Source organism: Moschus berezovskii, chromosome X (genome assembly GCF_049115385.1).
Source record: "Moschus berezovskii isolate FMDL1 chromosome X, NW_MosBer_1.0, whole genome shotgun sequence".
NCBI lineage: Eukaryota > Metazoa > Chordata > Mammalia > Artiodactyla > Moschidae > Moschus > Moschus berezovskii.
In genome coordinates this window covers 108,411,510-108,433,463 of record NC_142488.1, presented here as the reverse complement: position 1 = coordinate 108,433,463, position 21,954 = coordinate 108,411,510, and the positions used below count along the sequence as shown (strand labels likewise).

At 38.2% G+C, this 21,954-nt stretch overlaps 1 protein-coding gene and 1 pseudogene across 3 annotated transcripts in view; one reads left to right on the top strand and one right to left on the bottom strand.

Annotated features, from left to right (window-relative positions):
* The window catches only part of KLHL13 (kelch like family member 13), a 203,215-nt gene that overhangs the window by 47,639 nt on the left and 133,622 nt on the right, over window positions 1-21,954 (top strand). The gene's annotated exons all lie outside the window — the stretch shown is intronic.
* Window positions 18,083-18,952, bottom strand: LOC129563988 (uncharacterized protein NKAPD1 pseudogene; annotated as a pseudogene).

The following is a 21,954-nucleotide window of genomic DNA, read 5'->3' as shown; positions in this document are numbered from 1 at the left end:
TGAGATCAGTCCTGAATATTCTTTGGAAGGACTGATGCTGAAGCTGAAGCTCCAATACTTTGGCCACCTCATGCGAAGATATTACTCATTTGAAAAGACCCTGATGCTGGGAAAGATTGAAGGCAGGAGGAGAAGGGGACAACAAAGGATGAGATGGCTGGATGGCATCACCGACTCAATGGACTTGAGTTTGGGTGAACTCCAGGAGTTGGTGATGGACAGGGAGGCCTGGCGTGCTGCATTCCATGGGGTCCCAAAGAGTTGGACAGGACTGAGCGACTGAACTGAACTGAACTGAACTGGCTTAATTGTTGCTTCTTTTTGTGTGAGTTGTTCATGTCTCTTTTCTCTCGCTCTCTGAAGACTGACTTTCTCTGATTCTCTTTGCACATGACTGCCCCAAGACCTTGAGTTTAATTTTAGCCAGACTAGGATTGCTCTGCTCCAGTTCCCAGGAGAGACAGTATAATTAGTTTGACTTAGGAGGAGTTCCACCCTGGCTGCAGTCAGCTTTGCCCAAAGCAGGTGGGACCAGAAAATAGAACCCTTGTCTATTGTTGTGCATCAGAGATTCACAGTTCTGACAAACTGAGAAGGGTGTTGTGTCTCTTGCAGTTTCAGTAAGTGCTGGTTGGCATACATGTATCTCTTCAAATGTATTTAAAATAATTTAGTTTTCAAAATATAGAGGTTCATAAAATGTTTATAGGACATTGGAAAAATAAAAAACTTAAGTTAGGGATTGCAGAACCAGAAAAAGTCACACTGTCATACAAGAGTGACTTTTCTTTTTATTTTCTTCATGTCTCATGTAATTACACTTACATAACACATAGATATTTAGTCAAATGTATCAGCCCCAAAGTGCTCCTTATTTTAAAAGGTGGCAGTTGTTTATATGCAGAATATCTGTGGATCCAGCAAATGAGAGACTCTCAGGTCAAAGAAAATAGATACTTAAGATATCAAACATGTAATATAGATTTAAATTGCGGTAAAGTTTTCCTCATGGTTTGAATGAAAGCACTTTATTTGAAGAGTTTTTGTTTAGATATATTAAAATTCACAGTTATCCTCAAATGGCGAAGGGAAGATAGGAAAGTAACGTTTATTATGACTCTGCTTAGTTAGGCACTGAACATTATGTTATTCCATTCAGCCCTTATAACTGCCCTTTGAGAAGTAGGTATCCTTATCCCATGGCCAATGACGAAATGAAAACCCAGGGGAAATTTAGCTTGCTGATATGTGGCTGGCCTGGGATTTAAGCTCTGGTCTGCATGACTTGCAAGTCTCTTCTCTCCCACACCCTAGCCTTCGGGAACATGAAAAATTTATTTATATAACCTTTCTAGAGAAAGCTGTAAGTAGGACTGTATAGGAGCCACCCAGCTTGTTCTCTTGTCTGTATACTTAAGTCTCAGTTTCAGCATCAAACGTGTGGCAGCCATTTCTCCAATATCTGGAGTGAAGACGTTAGTTATATAATGTTTAGTCATTTAAGCACCTGGATTTTTCAGAGATCATTCAACTGATAAATCAGTGTTTAAAAATAGCAGTGGCTTCTTCAGTTTGCAAATATATATATATATGTTTTTTTAACCTTATATTCTAAAGATTAATGCATGCTAAATTGAGAATTGAGGGTGAAAAAGGGAAAGCTGACCTTTCTTAGTCTGAATAAACAGGAAGAGGAAAGCAAATACTGGCTAAGCAGCATAAGACAGTATTAAGCTTTCCCCTTTTAATGTGAAAATTCAGAAGAAATACTTATTTTAGAAATTTTTGTTGAAGACATATTTATGCTTCTTTACATTTTAGTTAGATGAAACAAATTTAAATTGTTACATTGTTTGCTCTTGGTGATGTTGACTGAAGAGGCAAATAGTCGTGATTTTTACCAATGAGTTAATGATAGTTTACCTTCTGATTTATCAGCCTAAGTGGCTTTGTGATAAAATGAAAAGGAATAATCATTTGGTTTATTGCAATTTCAGACTTAGTTTGAAAAAAAATTTAAAACAATGACTAGGGTTTGATTCATAAAATAAGTAGGCTTTGTGTTTGGATGGTGAAGAATATTCATTAAAGTTCTAGCAAAAGATAAGAATGTGGTCTCTCTACAGGAGATGAAATGTGATCTCCCAGGCTTACCACTTAAGATTAGGTTGATATAAATTAAATCTAGCCTAATACTTTATTTGTTAAGAATTCACAGTGACCTTTAATAGAGGGACAAGAGATGCAGATGAGTTTGATGTTTTATAATTTATATTGTTGCTATCTTTCAGGACATGAAAAGAGGAATTCAAATCATTGTTTTGTTTCTTGTTTGTTCCTTTAGAAGCTATCTTTTCTAGTTAAGGGACAAACTAATCAAGCATGACATGCTTTAGCCATCAGAATCTTGACCAACTGATTTCAGCATTTCTCTTCTAAAAGTACCTAACTGAAAGTAACCCTGAGTTACTGACTCTGATGTTGGCCCAGGTTTAGGGAAAATGAAGCGACTTAGTGTTAATAGATTGAACCTCCACAGTTCTTTTACATGCTACTAATGTGAAATATCAATAACCTCAGATATGCAGATGACACTACCCTTATGGCAGAAAGTGAAGAGGAACTCAAAAGCCTCTTGATGAAAGTGAAAGAGGAGAGTGAAAAGGTTGGCTTGAAGCTCAACATTCAGAAAACAAAGATCATGGCATCTGGTCCCATCACTTCATGGGAAATAGATGGAAAAACAGTGGAAACAGTGTCAGACTTTATTTTTTGGGGCTCCAAAATCACTGCAGATGCTGATTGCAGCCATGAAAGTAAAAGATGCTCACTCCTTGGAAGGAAAGTTATGACCAACCTTGATAGTATATTAAAAAGCAGAGACATTACTTTGCCAACCAAGGTCCGTCTAGTTAAGACAATGGTTTTCCCTGTGGTCATGTATGGATGTGAGAGTTGGACTGTGAAGAAAGCTGATCGCCGAAGAATTGATGCTTTTAAACTGTGGTGTTGGAGAAGACTCTTGAGAGTCCCTTATACTGCAAGGAGATCCAACCAGTCCATTCTAAAGGAGATCAATCCTGGATGTTCATTGGAGGGACTGATGCTAAAGCTGAAACTGCAATACTTTGGCCACCTCATGCGACGAGTTGACTCACTGGGAAAGAGTCTGATGCTGGGAAAGGTTGGGGGCGGGAGGAGAAGGGGACGACGGAGAATGAGATGGCTGGATGGCATCACCGACTCTGTGGACATGAGTTTGCGTGAACTCCGGGAGTTGGTGATGGACAGGGAGGCCTGGCGTGCTGTGATTCATGGGGTCGCGGAGAGTCGGACACGACTGAGCGACTGAACTGAACTGAACTGAACTGAATGTTTTTTCTCATTGCCATGCCTAGAAGCAGGCATGGGAGCTTATTAGCGACAGAATTTTCTTCTTAGGAAGCTAAACCCTCGGTATTGTGGCCACTTTGACCTTTTATTCTTTCTTACTTCTTGACCCCATTTTCTTATTCTTCTGATGTCCAAACCATAAGACCACACAACAGGCCAGTTATGGTTCAGCTAAGCTTTTACTCTCGTGGCGAGCATGTTATGTGGGCCATAGACTTTATTTAAATAATAGATCTATTTGGAGAAATTCAGCTCCTTGCTGCTCTTTCAGGATTGAAATTCTAGTTTCTCTTCACATCTTCTATCTTAGCTTTCTTCAACCCTTATGACTGTTTGCTGCTGGATTTGGTCTAAGACCTTTACCAGCAGTCAGTTTTGCATATTCACACTTAATTTTTGGGTTTTTATAAAGCACTTCACTTTTTCTTCAACTTTGTTGCTTCCAATTTCTGGGCTACTGTTTCTTAGTTCTGTTTGATGAACTATGAGAGTACTAGTAATAAAGAACATTTTCCATTTCGCCTTGACCAGATTCAGGGCCAGTTTCTGAGTTCTCCTCACTCTCTGTGGCTCTCAACCCTATCTTCCTCAAACTCCCCCTTTTAAATAAATTTTTGGTTGTGTAAGAAATAAAGTTCATAGGTAATATAACCTGCCTGTACACGTTATAAAAAAACATGACACCAGGATAATAATATAAAGGTTAGATGAGTGTAACTCATAACACAGTCTGTGTTTGGGGATGTAATTATGAGGGCACATTGTCCTAGAGGATAGAATGAAGTCACTGATACTTGTGCCTACTTCTGTGGAGGAAGTGTGTGTTTGTGAGAAGAAAGATAATTCTAGGAAGTTCAGGAAAATAGAAAATCAGTGACGCACGTGGACTGTAAAAATGTTAGAATAAGTGATAACCAACCAGACTTGTTTGTTGTGTATGATAAGAGAAAGAAGAAAACACCTGAAGTAGAGAAAAAATGCCAGGACAAATTATAGACTGTCAGCATGGAGAAAATGATCAAGTATGGTATTCTCATAAATGACCTGGGCCATATTTATGAGTTTAGTGATGAAACAATTTCTTATGTTGTGATATGGGACAGGATACTGTTGAGCTATCACAAAAAGCATATCCTGCATTTTGAAATATATTATCACCTGTTGAGGCATATTTGAAGTTCCAGTACTTTAGAAGTCCTCCAAGACCATATTCTTCTCTAGGTGATGAGGAATAGAGGATGGTTTAAAAAGAGAAACAGTAAAACAAGAAGCTATGCAGAAGCTGTGCAGTAGATGTCTCTAACTCAGAGAAGATTGAAAAACAGCAGGCAGCCCCCAAGCAACTTTCAAATATCATCTAAAAGAGCAGAGCTCTTTTAGAGTTATTAAAAAATGTCAAAAGTACATAGTGTGACAGTCATCTGAAATATTAAAAGTAGATTTTATCGAGATTGACATGGTTTATGTGGCTACTAATTCAATAATGTTTTGCTTGAAATTTAATAAAAGGATTCTCATATCCTCCATGACATTTTAAGCAGAGGTTCATTGCTTTTGCTATAATCCTTTTCAAGAAGTGGGAGGTTGAAAATACTCTAATATATAGAGCATGGAGTGAGTACATCATTTAATTTTGAGATGTCTTTATTTGATTCAAACTTCTAGCTCCATGAAGTCTTTGTCCTAAGTTCTTGGCATTCTCTCTTAACTCTGCTTCGTATTAGTATATGCACACGTGCTCTTGATACCTGTGTTGGGTTTAGCCTGACAGAGCATTTTTCTTCTCTGGGATATGGGATGATTCTTTGTTATGTGAAACTGCTCCACATTCCATGCCTCTGGCCTCTGCCAGAATGGTTCCCCTCAATAATTAAGGGTTGGAAAAGCACCTCAACACATTTGCAAACTTCTCCCTAGGAAGCGGGAATCACTGACCATTTGGCTGTTTCTTGCTATAAGTACATACCTGTATTTCTCAAAAAAAACCTTCACAGATTTCATTTATGATTTAAGAACATTTAAGGTCCTTCCCCATGTACTTTTCAAAGAAGGATCTTTTTCACTGTGTGACTGCCAGGAGCTGAATTGTTTGTGATTCCTGCTAAATCCAGACATGGAAATCCTAATTCCCCCAGTATTTCAGAATTTTACTACATTTGGAGATAGGATATTTTAGGGTGGGCCCTAATCCAGCATGACTGATGTCCTTATAAGAAGAGGAGATTAAGACACAGAGAGAGGACTGTATGAAGACACAGGCCATCTGCCGTCTCTCTCAAGGAGAGAGGCCTCGGAAGAAATCAACCTTGACAACACGTTGATGTCAGACTTCTAGCCTCCAGAATTGTGAGAAACACATTTCCGTTACTGGAGCCACCCTGTCCATGGTACTTCATTATGGCAGCTCCAGCAGACTAACACAGTGACCCCTTAATGTGTGTTACCTCCAGGTCGGTATCCTAGAAGAGCAGTGTAATTTAGTGATTGCCTTTCAAGTTTTCAGTATTACAACTCCAGCTCATCCACTTAGTTGTGTGACCTTGGGCACATTAATTAACCATGTGAAACTGCTTGTTTGTTTGTTTTTTTAAATCTGTAAAATGAGGATCAGGATACCTTCCTTACCAGGTTGTTGTGAGGATTAGTTGAAATAAATAATGTAAAGTACATGATACCTAGAGGACTTCCGAACGATTAGTTCTCTTTTCATCTACCTCCACTTTTAGGTGTGTTTTGCATTTTCTAAAAGAATGTAAGGCATACCTGGCAGATGAGCCTCTATTGTGAAATTTCAGGCTGCCTGATTGGTGGATGGCAGAGAGGTTTGGGGGCAGTTAGGTATTTTCAGTAGCTTTAGTCAATAATGTGCATATAATGTTTTGCAGTTTACAAACAGAAAGTGCCTAACATTCACTTAGACATGATGTGCAGTTATTAAACCTAACTGTGCCTCAGGAGACATTGCAGTAGCCTTTTTTTTGCTTGTCTAACTTCCTTTAAGACACAGGAGACCTCCTCTGGGAATCTGTTGGGTTGTCTTCCTTTTTGATGTTCCATAGCCCCATAGCACACATACCTTGATTCACCGCACATTTATGCTCTATTTAATGGTCTGTTTTCCCCAAGAGATTGAGTCATTTGAAGGTGTTGACTATTCCTTTTTCATCTCAGTATCCCTAATGCCCTGCGCAGTGCCTGGTTCTTTGTAGGCATAGGTGGGAATACCAGACCACCTGACCTGCCTCTTGAGAAACCTGTATGCAGGTCAGGAAGCTACAGTTAGAACTGGACATGGAACAACAGACTGGTTCCAAATAGGAAAAGGAGTTCGTCAAGGTTGTATATTGTCACCCTGCTTATTTAACTTATATGCAGAGTACATCATGAGGAACGCTGGGCTGGAAGAAGCACAAGCTGGAATCAAGATTGCTGGGAGAAATATCAATAACCTCAGATATGCAGATGACACCATCCTTATGGCAGAAAGTGAAGAAGAACTAAAAAGCCTCTTGATGAAAGTGAAAGAGGAGAGTGAAAAAGTTGGCTTGAAGCTCAACATTTAGAAAACAAAGATCATGGCATCTGGTCCCTTCACTTCATGGGAAATAGATGGGGAAACAGTGGAAACAGTGTCAGAGTTTATTTTGGGGGGCTCCAAAATCACTGCGGATGCTGATTGCAGCCATGAAATTAAAAGACACTTACTCCTTGGAAGGAAAGTTATGACCAACCTAGATAGTATATTAAAAAGCAGAGACATTACTTTGCCGACCAAGGTCCGTCTAGTCAAGGCTATGGTTTTTCCTGTGGTCATGTATGGATGTGAGAGTTGGACTGTGAAGAAAGCCGATTGCCGAAGAATTGATGCTTTTGAACTGTGGTGTTGGAGAAGACTCTTGAGAGTCCCTCGGACTGCAAGGAGATCCAACCAGTCCATTCTAGAGGAGATCTATCCTGGGTATTCATTGGAAGGACTGACGCTGAAGCTGAAGCGCCAATACTTTGGCCACCTCATGCGACGAGTTGACTCACTGGAAAAGAGTCTGATGCTGGGAGGGATTGGGGGTTGGAGGAGATGGGGACGACAGAGAATGAGATGGCTGGATGGCATCACTGACTCTGTGGACATGAGTTTGAGTGAACTCCGGGAGTTGATGATGGACAGGGAGGCCTGGCGTGCTGTGATTCATGGGGTCGCGGAGAGTCGGACACGACTGAGCGACTGAACTGAACTGAAGTGAACCTTTTTTCAGTGATGTTAAGTGCCAAGTACTTTTTTATCCACTTTTTATAAGTTATGATCATTCCTTTTTAAAAATATTTGTTCATTGATTTTTGGCTGCATCAGGTCTTAGTTGTGGCACATGGGACCTTTGCTGTGGCATGTGGGATCTTACTGTGCACAGGCTTCTCTCTGGTTGCAGTGCTTAGTTGTCCCAGGGCATGTGGCAATCTTAGTTCCCTGGTCAGGGATCCAACACACATCCCCTGCATTGGAAGGCAGGTTCTTAATCGCTGAACCACCAGGGAAGTCCCTTACTGTCCATGTTACAGATGAGAATGAAGTACCCAGATCACACAGTTCATGAGGTCAGAGCTAGAATTTGAACCCAGAGTTCATGTTCTTAACCAAAAGGATGGAAGGGCTGTTGTATCTGGGATATTGATGCTTTTGAACTGTGGTGCTAGAGAAGACTCTTGAGAGTCCCTCGGACTGCAAGGAGATCCCAGCAGTCAACCCAAAAGGAAATCAATCCTGAACATTCATTGGAAGGACTGATGGTGAAGTTGAAGCTCCAATATGTGGGCCACCTGATGTGAGGAGCTGACTCATTGGAAAAGACTCCGATGCTGGGAAAGATTGAAGGCAGGAGAAGGGGACGACAGAGGATGAGATGGTTGGATGGGATCACTGACTCGACAGACATGAGTTTCAGAAAACTCTGGGAGTTGGTGATGGACAGGGAAGCTGGGCATGCTGCAGGCCATGGGGTCTCAAGGAGTCGGACACGACTGAGCAACTGAATTGATTGTATGGTAGTGTTGCTCAGATACTGTAGCACATTGCATTGTGAGGGTCAAGAGCCTGAACACCACTTAACACGGAGGCAAACTGGGGTGTGTATGTGTCCTGAGGCTTGGAAATGAAGTTATATCCTAATGGACATTTTCTGTATTATTTCTACTAGTAATGAAGGAACAGATAGTAACTACATCTCTCATATGCATTTTCTTCATTAATAAATGTATAGTGATGAGGAGTGAATTTTTCTTGCTGTAATCTCCCAAATCTCTTATTATGCATGTTATCATTACCCACTACTTCATTATACATTCTAAGATTTATTTTAATAGCAGGGTTAAAATGGTTGATGCAACTTTAGGGAAATTTGCTATATGTTTATTAAAAATAAGGTGATAAAAAGTGAAGATGCAGCTCATGACAGTTAAAACCTCAGATTTCTTGATTCCTTGGCAAATGAAACATTCTAGAATTTTTTCTTTTTAAATAACAATTTACCCTTTTAACGCCAATATATTTTTCATTTTAAATACTTCGTTTGAATATTGTCCTTGCTGACTTGCGGCCATCTTTACACCTATTACTAACTGTCTTTTAGAGATACCCTTAGGATCTGTTGGGTCTTGTACTACTGTTTGCTTCTATAATATATGATTCTCAAGTGTTGTGCTCTCCTTACCTTTCTTGAGCTGGTTTCTATGATTTTCCCCTTTCTATTGCTGTCAAATATTATACATTGCAGTTGTCAGTGTGCCTTCATGTGGCTCCCTTCTTGCCCCGTAATGATTTGTTGCAGGCTTAAAACCAGTCTGCCAAGCTTCTTAGGAATTGTACTAGAAGGACTCAGGGGCATGTTAGTTACTAATATAAATGTGCATTTGTGCTTGAACTTCGTGACATGTGTTTTGTCTCTGAGACCTCTTATTTACTGATTTCTTTGCTGCACTTTTAACAGATGAAGTTCCTTCCAAGCTGGTTCATTCTAGGCATTATATTGTAAGATATATAAATTTTCATTTTATGTGTTAAAAAGGATTGTTTGGCTTTATATTCGGGTAATTTTGCTATAGATTGTGACATTTGCTATAGAAACGTGACATTTTATGATCAGTTATTATTAGAAAGTAAGATTCTTTCTGCTTTACTGAAAGAAATGGTGCTGTAATTTATCCTGTGAAAAAGTGGAAGAAGTCCCCAAGTATTTTCAGTGGTCATTCTGTGACCAGCATTCATTTAGGCACCTTGCAGTTCCTGGATTTTAAATTCCAGTTTGACATTGGACAAGTTATTTAAGATCTCTGGGTCTCAGGGTCCTCATTGATGAATTTCAGATATTTATGTCAGCCTTCCAAGGTATTGAGAATTGCTGGAAATGTACATACTAGTTGCCTAGGAGAACACTTGACAATTACTTGGTTTTTATCTAGTCACAGAGCTAGAAATTGGTTCAGCGAGGACTTTGGACTCGTCCTGGAAGCAATGAGTATAGATCACTTATTGGAAGTGTCTTCTGATAAACGAAAGTCAAAAATAAACATCAGTTCAGTCGCTCAGTCGTGTCCGACTCTTTGAGACCCCGTGAATCACAGCACACCAGGCCTCCCTGTCCATCACCAACTCCTGGAGTTCACTCAAACTCAAGTCCATCAAGTCGGTGATGCCATCCAGCCATCTCATTCTCTGTCGTCCTCTTCTCCTCCTGCCCCCAATCCTTCCCAGCATCAGAGTCTTTTCCAGTGAGTCAACTCGTTGCATGAGGTGGCCAAAGTATTGGAGTTTCAGCTTTAGCATCAGTCCTTCCAATGAACACCCAGGATTGATCTCCTTTAGAATGGACTGGTTGGAATGTATATGTATACATTGGGAGGAAAAATGGATCTTATGGGAAAAGTAAAGATTCTAGGAAGAAGGGGAATACCAGAACTTACTTCTTTTCCTCTTTTTCCTTATTCCCTAATTGGCCAGTGTGCATTTTCTTCTAAGGATAATTTTGAATTTTGTTGGAATTTGATAACTGTTGCTTTTCCTTAGAAATGTCAATTATATTTTTGCACTGCTGCTTAGAATCATCAATTTGGTTAATGGCACTAACATCCATCAATCACCCAAGATATAAAAACTGTACTGATAATTTGTACTCCTCTCATTCATCCAGTTAGTTGATTAAATCTGTCCTCTCTTCTCCTTCCTCATTACCACTGTTTCGTTTCCAGACCTCCTTGTCATTCTGTTCACACCATCATGACAGTCTGCAAGCTGGTCTTGCTGTTACTGCCTCCACTTCCCCATTGGTTTTCCACCTTGTGGTTGTTGCTCCACAGTTCATCTCGCCTGATGCTGACACCATCCTCACTATTTCCCAAGTGTTTGTGCTTACCTCTTTTATGGTACATTTAGCCTGATGCAGAAATCACATGGAAAAGACAAGATGAGTGATTGATACTTTCCCTTTATTTTTGTGCTTCCAAAATAATTTGCTGGTTTTTTACCACCTTCCAGAAATGCTCAGTGATCATTTTTAGCATGATTATGAGCTCTTGCATTTAGACATATACGATGTGCTTCAGTCCTCATAGTTATTACCCTTATTGATCCTCAAATGATCCCATATTGGGCAATGGAAGCTTATTTATATTGGCTTCGAAGTCCTTTTGACATGGCCCTAGGAGTCTTTGGTGGCTTCCTTACTTTTCAGTGTAAGTTACTCCAGGGCCCTCTTGTACATTTCTGCTCTAGACCCCATTATCAGCCATTTAGAAAATGGAGCCCTTGTTTCTTTATTTGGAGGGGAATGTTATTTAGATATCACAATATAATTATTAGGAGTATTATTGCTACTAGATGGATCATTATTTTAAAGCCTTTCTTGACTATATTAATACAACTGTAATTTTTCTTTAGGATAAACTATATCATGAGTTCTTATTGATAATGACCATTCAAATTTAATTAACCTCAATGATAACTACAAATGTATCCCCTTTTGACAAATACAGAGGTTCAGTGATACCTACATAATTATCATTTTGTTTATCCCGCCATATATACATAACAGCCTCAGAATAACAATACCAGCATGGCCATCAATAATGTGATTATTGGAAGCCATTTACAATATGTGTGTGTGTGTGTGTGTGTGCATGTCTGCACAGTTGTGCTTTGGGGCAGGTTTTTTTTTTTTTTTGTCTTTAAAGTATATCTCACTAGAAATCTACATTTAAGTTGTGTTTTAAAGTCACTTGAATTATAATTTCTGTTTATACAATTATACAACCAACAAGGATACACAGTCTGGGTCATTTATTTAATTTTACTTGTGATTTTAATATTGGTTTTTAAATGCAATTTTGAATTGCTGCTACTGCTGCTAAGTCACATCAGTCGTGTCCGACTCTGTGCGACCCCACAGATGGCAGCCCACCAGGCTCCTCTGTCCCTGGGATTCTCCAGGCAAGAATACTGGAGTGCGTTGCCATTTCCTTCTCCAATACATGCATGCTAAGTTGCTTCAGTTGTGTCCGACTCTGTGTGACCCTATGGACAGCAGCCCACCAGGCTCCCCTGTCCATGGTGTTCTCCAGGCAAGAATACTGTAGTGGGTTGCCATTTCCTTCTCCATTGTCTGAAAGGTAACCAAAGGTAATTAAACCCAGAAGCAAGCTGAGAAAAAAGAAAAAAACAAACCCTAAAAAACCCAGAACTACTTCAATTACTCCTTTTTGAGCTAGTATTCCCATGCTGGTTCCAAGGGCGGGGAGAATTTCCTGACAGCCAAATATACATCTTTGTTATAAAGTTAGTTTTAACTCTTGGAGACTCTCACCCACTCTTCACTAGATGATCATGGTCAGGAAACCTACAGCAGAGTAAATCTTTCCCTTTTTCTCTAGGAAAATACTTTGCACATCATGCCCAGGAAAGTCCAACGGTCTGTTTCAGACTTTTTCAACAGAATTGTTGTAAGTGAAATTCTTACCCAGCACCACCTCTTCTGGCAATAAATAAGCCACGTCTGACTATTCTCTTACGTTTCCTGTTCTTATGGTTCTACTCTGTCTAGAACAAAAATATTTCAGCTCCTCCAAGTTTCTATTCCCTCTTTTCCTGTGTTTGTATAGAAGGAGTGAAGAGAATCTGTGGAAAAGAAGTTTCATTTCAAAAATGTGCCAAAACTTTCCCCTAGAAGAGTTTCTCTTCTTTCTCATTCAAGTGGACTGACGGGACACTATTTCATGGAGCTTATCCAATTAACTTAAAATACTTGGAAGTAATATGCATAATATTAATATTCTTCAGGCTCTGATACCCATCTTATGGCTCACAATGGTAAATTATCTGCCAGGAATTAAACATAAATAAATGTTGTAAGTAAAGAGGTGAAATTTGGCCCTGTGGGGCCCTGAAAGTCAAAGATAATAATTACAAAAGCAGTAAGAAGTGCTGAAATCAATTGTGACAGTTGTTCTTCTGAATATATAATTTACAAATAAGTTGCAAATTATATAGTGGTATTTCATATAAAATATATACATCCATTCTACTCATGTATAGTTGAACAGCAGTAAGAATAAAGAGATAGACTATGCATATGAAAATGTCCCTATTTTGTTCCAAGCATTTCTTTTGAATTAGGTATGATATTTACACAGTTCAAAAGTCTCGTCTACAAAAGAAGACATATTCAAAGAAGTCCAACTATTACCTTTCTCTCCTTCTCATATAGGTAGCCATCCCAATTCCTTTCTTAGATAAACAGTAGCATACTGTGCACACTGAGGATTTTTTTGTTTCTGTTTTGCTTTGCTTAGAAATGTATTTGAAGATAACTTTGCAGTAGTATATGGAGATATTCCTCATTCTGTTTTATAGCTGCTTAGTACTCTATTGTGTATACATACAGTAGTTTGGGCTTCCCAGGTTTGCTCAGTAGTAAAGAATCCACCTACCAATGCAGGAGACTAAGGAGACACGGGTTCGATCCCTGTGTCGGGAAGATCCCCCAGAGGAGGGCATGGCAACCCACTCCAGTATTCTTGCCTGGAGAATCCCATGGACAGAGGAGCCTGGCAGGCTACAGTCTGTGGGGTAATAAAGAGTCAGATACAACTTAGTAACTGAACAATGACATATATATGTATGTATGTATATATATATATATATATATAAGCACATATATAATAATAAGATATTAAGTTGGATCTCGAAGACAGTTTCTACCTTAATGAAACTTAAAGACATTCAGCACAGTAATTAAAATGTGAAATACCTGGTAGTTAGTTAATGTCTATATGATTGGCCTTTTCGTGATGATATAGGTTATTGTAATAGCAGATGATTTACTCAAGGTTTTATTCAATCCCCTCACTTGTAATTGGCTATAACTTACACCTCTCTGCTTCAGTGAGATGTTGTAAAGATCACACAGGCTTAACGGAGCGAGCAGCAGTCTGAGATGGACATGAACTTACTAAAAGCAACATACTTATATGGTCCCATGCTGTATTTTCCCCTTTGCATACACATTGTGAGAAGAAACATTTTTTAAAATACATTTTTCCCCTTTTTCTTTGTCCCTTCTTTTTTTCCCTCTCATAATTTCTAAGCACTTTGGTTAAAGCTCTTTTAAGTGAACTGTTTTATGTCCTCGAGAAAACAGATAAAGGTTGAAATTCAAGTGCCTCTGAGCTCTTGCCCAGGTGACAGAGTGAAGGTTGGGCCTCTGTGCTGGGGGTGGCTGTAGGTCTCTCAGCTGGACTGCTGGCCATCTTTCTGTATGAAGTCTAGAGGAAAGGAGGCTTTCAAGCGTGGGTCCTGAACTTTGAAGGGAGATGGAAGCTCTAAATATAAGCCTTGGCATTCTGGACACTTGCAGTTGAACTTTATTCTTTTCTCTTTTAAATACTAACCCAAACCAAAAGCTTACACCTGTGTTTTATCATTAGTAATACGAAATTCAGGAATGAAGGGAGAAATATTTTAGTTGAAAATATTAGAAAACATTGTGTGTTTCTGTAAGCAAATATGTAAACAATTGTAAAAGTTTTGTTTTTAAGTCTATTGGGGTAGATGGAGTAGTGGTTGGAAATGTTAAGTAATCAAAATATTTCACAGAGTGAATTCTTGTTTTTTCCAGTGATTTTTCTTCACTCTTATTAAGAAATTCACGAACTGTAGTTCATAAGTCAGATTCAAAATCCACAGCTACCCTCACTGGCTATTTTCAGTTTCATGGTTTGCTCTACTAGCAATTATTTCCTCAAATTAGGGCTGCCAGATTTAGCAAATTAAAATACAGGATGCTCAGATAATTTGAATTTCAGGTAAACAACAACATTTTTTTTTGGTATAAAGAAGTTCCATGCAGTATTGTTGACATTTGTATACTAAAAATGTATCCACTGTTTATCTAAAATTTGAGTTCAACTGGATAGTCCTATATTTACCCAGCAACCCTCCACCAAACCAAGTATATTAGGAGCCTCATTTAACAAGTCAGAAGCCTTTAAGTGATATTAATTGATGCCACCATGCATTGAATTCTCTTGACTAGGGATCTCTTCACTAGTTGTCCTTTCAATTTTGCCTGCACTGCCCATGTCATCACGAGTCAGTGGCTTGATATGAAACAAACCTCTTTATGCCATTTGTGCTAATCACTGTGGTTACATTATTTAAATATCACAATCACTATTCAAATGTAACTATGAAAAGGAAGCTATTTCTAAGAAAAGAGAGTTGAATATATTGGGTGACTCCTGAAATGTCAGGGTCCATTGAAATGCTTAAGATTTAAAAAGGTGTCATTGGGTATGCAGTGCCCTGCTGAGCCATACTGGAGCTTGAGGAAATTAAGAAAATCAGTAATACTATCAATAATACTGAGGCTGTCTTTATTTAAAGTACTGGTGTAATGTTCATCATGGGTTTTCTGTATTAATTTAGATTTTTTTTAAAGCAGGTTTATTGAGCTTAAATTCACATACCACAGAATTCATTCATTTAAAATCCAATTTATAATAGCCAAGGCATGGAAACAATGTAGTTGTCCATTGATAGGTGAATAGATAAAGAAGATGTGGTACATCTATACAGTGGAATATTACTCAGCCATGAAAAAGGATAAAATAATGCCATTTACAGCAACATGAATGGACCTGGGGATGACAGAGGTTGAGATGTTTGGATGGCATCACTGACTCAATGGACGTGAGTTTGAGTAAACTCCAGGAGTTTGTGATGGACAGGGAGGCCTGGCGTGCTGCAGTCCATGAGGTCGCAAAGAGTCAGACACGACTGAGCAACTGAACTGAACTGAATGGACCTAGAGCTTATCATATTAAGTGAAGTAAGGCAGATAAAGACAAATATCATATGTGGAATCTGAAAAAATGATACAAATGAACTTATTTACAAAACAGAAACAGGCTCACAGATGTAGAAAACAAACTTATGGCAACCAGAAGGGAAAGGTGGGAGAGGTATGAATTAGTAGTTTGAGATTAGCATATACAAACTATTATATAGAAAATAGATAACCAATGAGGTCCTACTGTCTAACACAGGGAACTATACTCAATATCTTATAATAAACTATAATGGAAAATAATCTGAAAAGGAATATATATATATATATACACACGTATAATTGAATCACTTTGCTTTATACCTGAAACTAGCACATTGGGGATTTTTCTTTTTTCCTGAGTTTTCAAGCTTTTTACTCAATTCATGAAGTGACAGCCAGGAAAAAACAAAGTCATTTGATCTGCCATAATGAAAAAAATTAATTTGGGTTCTGCCAGCCTTCCAGTGATATTTTGGTTTCTTAAGACTTAACATAGTAGGATCACAGTAGATAGCAAAGGGAAATAACAAGATCTCTGCTTGGTCCTTTAATCTAAAGGCAGGCTAGGAAGAATTGGATATGTCCCTGAGAAACCCATTTCATTTTAGAACTGATTCAACCTAGTTTCAGGGAAAATCTAAAGTTCATTAACAGATTAAGAAATAAGCGAGGAAGACAACATTTAAATGACTGTTGCTTGCTCTGAATCCTATTCAGCACACCACTAGACAGCATGACTGATGCCTAATTCTTACTCATTTGGTTTAGGACTTCACCTATGACAACTAAATAAATAATTTTGAACACAAGTACATTTAGGCAATAAGCAATGGAACTAGAAAACCTTTTGCTATCCAATTACCATGTTTAGGTATATACAGAGTATAACCACAGACCCCGTGCAGCAGGGAAATTTGACAAAAACCCCCTGTCTCTACCTGTAACAGCTGTCTGTGGATGTTATCCTGAGTGGAAGGTGTTTGTTCTTATGTTCAGTTCCTCGTTAAGTAAACTGGACCACATCTGTGGGGCCAATATCCAGAAAGATCAAAGCAACAAGGCCAAAGACAAAAAAAGTCAAGTTGTGGCACCTACTGTAGAAACAGAGCAACACAGTATTCCTTTATCATACCATTCTATACAGCATGAGCACCAATCCATCTCTTGACGCCAGCCCTTGCTTTCCCCAAATTTGACATTGCAATTGGTATACCCAGGTCATTACTGGATTCAGCTTTCTGGGTCCTTTGTTGTTGTTCAGTTGCTAAATTGTGTCCAACTCTTTGTTACCTCATGGACTGTAGCATGCCAGGCTCCCTTCCCCTCCACTATCTTCCTGAGTTTGTTCAAATTCCTGTCCGTTGAATTGGTGATGCTGTCAAACCATCTCATCCTCTGCTGCCCGCTTCTCCTTTTGCCTTCAATCTTTCCCAGCATCAGGGTATTTTCTGATGAGTTGGCTCTTCACATCAGGTAGCCAAAGTATTGGAGCTTCAGCTTCCATATCAGTCCTTCCAGTAAATATTCAAAGTTGATTTCCTTTAAGATTGACTAATTTGATTTCCTTGCAGTCCAAGGGACTCTCAAGAGTCTTCTCCAGCATCACAATTTGAAAGCATCAATTCTTTGGCGCTCAGCCTTCTTTATGGCCCAACTCTCACATCCATACGTGACTACTGGAAAAACCATAGCTTTGAAAACCATACAGACCTTTGTCAGCAAATTGGTGTCTCTGCTTTTTAATACACTGTCTAGGTTTGTCATAGCTTTACTTCCAAGGAGCAAGCATCTTTTAATTTCATGGCTGCAGTCACCGTCTGCAGTGATTTTGGAGCCCAAGAAAACAAAATCTGTCACTATTTCCATTGTTTCCCCATTTGTTTGCCATGAAGTGATGGGACTGGATGCAGTGATCTTCGTTTTTTGAATATTGAGTTTTAAGCCAACTTTTTCACTCTCCTCTTTGACCCTCATCAAGAGGCTCTTTAGTTCCTCTTCACTTTCTGCCATGAGAGTGCTATCATCTACATATCTGGGTCCTTTAACTTGCTGCATATGCACTCTATTCTAAATGTGATTAATCACAAAAATAATCTCTTCAAGAAACCTTCATAGCAAAATAACAGATTCCCTATTAACAGTAAGAGGATCAAGTTTAACAGGCCAAAATAGAAGACAGGAAGTCTGACAGAACTCATGTAGATGGCACAGGTCTCTGACCTCAGGCTCCCTGTGCTGAGCAATAACGTCACTGGCAAACTCCAAGATGTAAGAACTATAAATATCCAGTCATGCAGGAAACAAGAATGTTTCTTTCTCATTTAGTCATCCTCTGAACCCTCAGCAGACCTTTCGTCTGTAGCCACTTTCCAATTTGTGCCTTTGTCCTCTCGTATTTCATTGTACAATGAATAGAGTGAATTGTAGGGATGTGGGCTTTTTTGTATTTTTCCTTTTGGTTTTCTTAGTGTCTCTTTCCTCACTTTCCTCTGAACTGCTGGATGCAGAATCATCTGACTGGGAAGTGTCACTTTCTGCCTCTAGGAATAAAGCAGATTTCTGAGACACTTTTTCCTGGATTTTTTCTTGCGCTTGTATGGTTGTCTCCTTTTCCTAGCACTAGAAGCCCCCGTTTCTTCTGAGATCTCACTTGAGGAATCTGCTGTTCTATCTGTGGCTTCCTTTTTGCTTTCCTTCTGGTTTTTGTGTGACTTTTTTTTTCTTATTTTTTTGTGGGATTTCTTTGACTTTTTGTGTTTGTGGGATTCATGGGTAGGTGATTTAACCTGGAGAGATGTTTTTTCCCCATTAGACAGCATGTACTATCTTGATCACTGTCTGTTTCAGATTCTTGAGGATATAACTCTTTACAGCCACTGTGACCCCATCTGTCTGGCGTGTTAGCTTCATAATCATATAACTACTTGTTCCAGGATTTAGCCTTAAGAAAATCATCATCCACTGCTCCAGAAATTTCATTCTTTAGCTTCCAATAGTCTCTTGACTTTCTTCATCAAAAACATCATTAGGTATCTGGCTTGAACTGCTGGGTCATATTTTCCTTTTGGTCCCCCACTAAGCATCTTCCATCTGTTTCTCCAGTTCTCTAATTCCTCCTGTATCTTATTGTAAGCATCTATGTGCCAGATGACATTTCTTAAGAGAACTTACCCCATGGAAACTTGGGACATTTTTCAATCCTTCGATTCTGAGGTAATCAGGCACTTGTTAGTGTGAGATGAGGAACCACTCCATTACAAGCTTTCCTCCCACTCGGGAAGCAAAGAGTTGGGGCTGAAAGGCAACTCTACACCATGCGCCACAGCCTCGTGTGGCAGGGTAGAGGGAGGAAGTGGTCTCTAACATGACATTGTGATTCAGCTGTGCTTCAATTAAAAAAAGATGTACAATTCCATTATTTTTCGTAAATTGACAGATGTGTGCAAATATTACCAGTCAATTTTGATTTATTTTTATCACCAGAAAAATAAACACCAGCTTTTTAGATAACAGTCCTACCACCCACTATCTCCTTCAGCCCTAAGCAGTGACAAATATACCTCCTATCTCTGTGGTTAGCCTTGTTCTGGACATTTTGTATGAATGGAGTCATACAATATGTTACCTTATTTGACTGGCTTCTTTAAGTTAGTGTAATATATTCAGTGTTCATCCATGTTGTAGCATGAATCAGAGCTTCCTTCCTTTTTATGGCTAAATGATATTCCATTATATAAATATAACAGGTTTTGTTTATTCATTCACAAATTGATAGTCATTGGCATTGTTTCCTACTTTCAGCTATTTTGAATAATGCTGCTATGAACGTATATGTAAATGTTTTTGTTTGATAAGCTGTTTTCAAATCTTTTGTGTGGATTCCTAGGAGTGGATGTGCAAGTCATATGGTAATTCTATGTTCAACTTATTTTGGAACTGCAAAACTATTCCACAGAAATTGCACCATTTTGCAAAAATTCCCACTAATACTATACAAGGGTTCTAATTTCTCCATCCCCTAGCCAACATTCATTATTAACTGGTTTTGTTTCATTTTTCATAATAGCCATCCTAGTGGGTGAGAAGTAGTATCTCAATATGAATTTGATTTGTATTTTGCCTGTGATTAGTGATGTTGAGCATTTTTTCATGTATTTGTTGGTCGTTTGTGTATCTTCTCTGCAGAAATTCATGATCTTTGTTCAATTCCTGATTGAATTTTTTATTGTTGATGAGTTGGAATTCTGTGTATTAATCCCTTGTCAGACATATATTTGCAAGTATTCCCCCCATCCTATAGGTTGCCTGTTCACTTTTCTTGATAATGTACTTCGGTACAAAAGTTTTTAATTTCGATGAAGTTCAAATTATATTTTGTTTTGTTGTTTATGGTTTTGGTATCATAGTTAGGAATTGTTTGCCAAAACTGAGGACATAGGGATTTACCTCTATGTTTTCTTCTATTTCATCATTCAGCCCTAACATTTACCTTTTTGATCCATTTTAGTTATATTTGTATATTGTATGAAGTAAGAGTCCAATTTCATTCTTTTGCATGTGGCTATCCAATTGTGTGTAGTACCATTTGTTAAAGAGACTGTTCTCTCCCTATTGAATGATCTTAGCACTCTTATTGAAAAGCAGTTGACCAAAGATACATGGCTTTATTTCTGGACTATCAGTTCTGTTCTATTGATCCCTATGACAGTTCTTATGCCAGTACCAAACTGTTTTCATTACCATTGCTTGTTAGTAAGTTTTGAAATTAGGAAATTTGAGTCTTTCCACTTTGTTCTTGTTTTTCAATATTGTTTTGACTATGCTAAGTCCCTTGCAATTATATATGAACTTTAGAATCAGCTAGATGGTTTCTACAAGGAAGTCAGTTGAGATTCTGATAGGCTCTATGTTAAATCTTCAGATCAGTTTGGGGAGCATTGCCATCTTAACATTATTAATTCAATCCATGAACATATGATATTTATCCATTTATTTAGATCTTATTTTTCAGCAGTGTTTTGTAGTTTTCAGAGTACAACTTTTGTGCTTCTTTTGTTAAATTTATTCCAAAGTGTTCTTTCCTTTTGTGTGCTATTATTAATGAAATTTTTTCTTAATTCCATTGTATATTTTTTATTGCAACTATAGAAGTACAGCTGATTTCTACATATTGAAATTGTATCCTGTAACCTTGGTGAACCCATTTATTAATTCTAACAGTCTTTTTACCCAGTTCCTTAGGATTTGCTATGTGTAATTTCGTGTCATCTGCTAATAGAGAAAGTTTCATTGCCTCCTTTCCAATCTGATGCTTTTTATTACTTTTTTCTTGACTGTTTGTCCTGGCTACTACTTTGAGCACATTATTGAATAGAAATACTGAGAGCAGTTACCCTTGTTTTGTTCTTGATTGTGCAGGACAGGCATCCAATCTTTCATCATTAAGTATTGCATTAAATTAGCATTTATCTTGATTACTGAGTTTTGGGGAATCCCTGAAAAATTTCAGCCTGAGATGTCACTCAATTCACTTCAGTCCTGGACCTGAACTTTAAAAAGATTTGAAGGAAATTATAAAATCTCCTAAGGATTCTACTGTACAATTGGCTTTTTCTTCTCTTCCTGTTTTGAAGAAGATATCTATAAATCACAGTTCATGCATTCATTGTTTTGAGTGAGGTTAACTTGTGGAAAAAAATCCAGTTAGCAGGCTTATATACAAAGAAAAAGCATTGTCTCTAGATCAAATGATAAGGCAAGTCACAAGTGATTCCTATTTTAACTTTTTTGATTAATCAACAAGCCTCAGGCCTGTATATATCCCATAATATGACTTATACTATGGATATGAAAGATTGCATAAAGTATAGAGCTATCTACACTTCCCTTACTGTCTTCTTTAACTTTATTAAGTTTGCTAAACTTGTTAGGGGCCCAGAAAAACTATTATCTTTATCCAGACCTGCATGTTCTGTGTACTCCCTTGAATCCCTTGCACAGTATAAGTTGAGTGACCTAATTAATAAACTGGAGATTTATTTTGGAAAAGTGTTTGTCTGGAATGTTGGCTTTCTATGGAGCTCTAATTAGTGAATTGTCATTTAAAGGTTTTTACCATATTTGAAAGTCACTCACTAAAAAGATATAAAACTCTAGTAAATGGACTGTAATAATTGTGATCCGGCCAGATGTT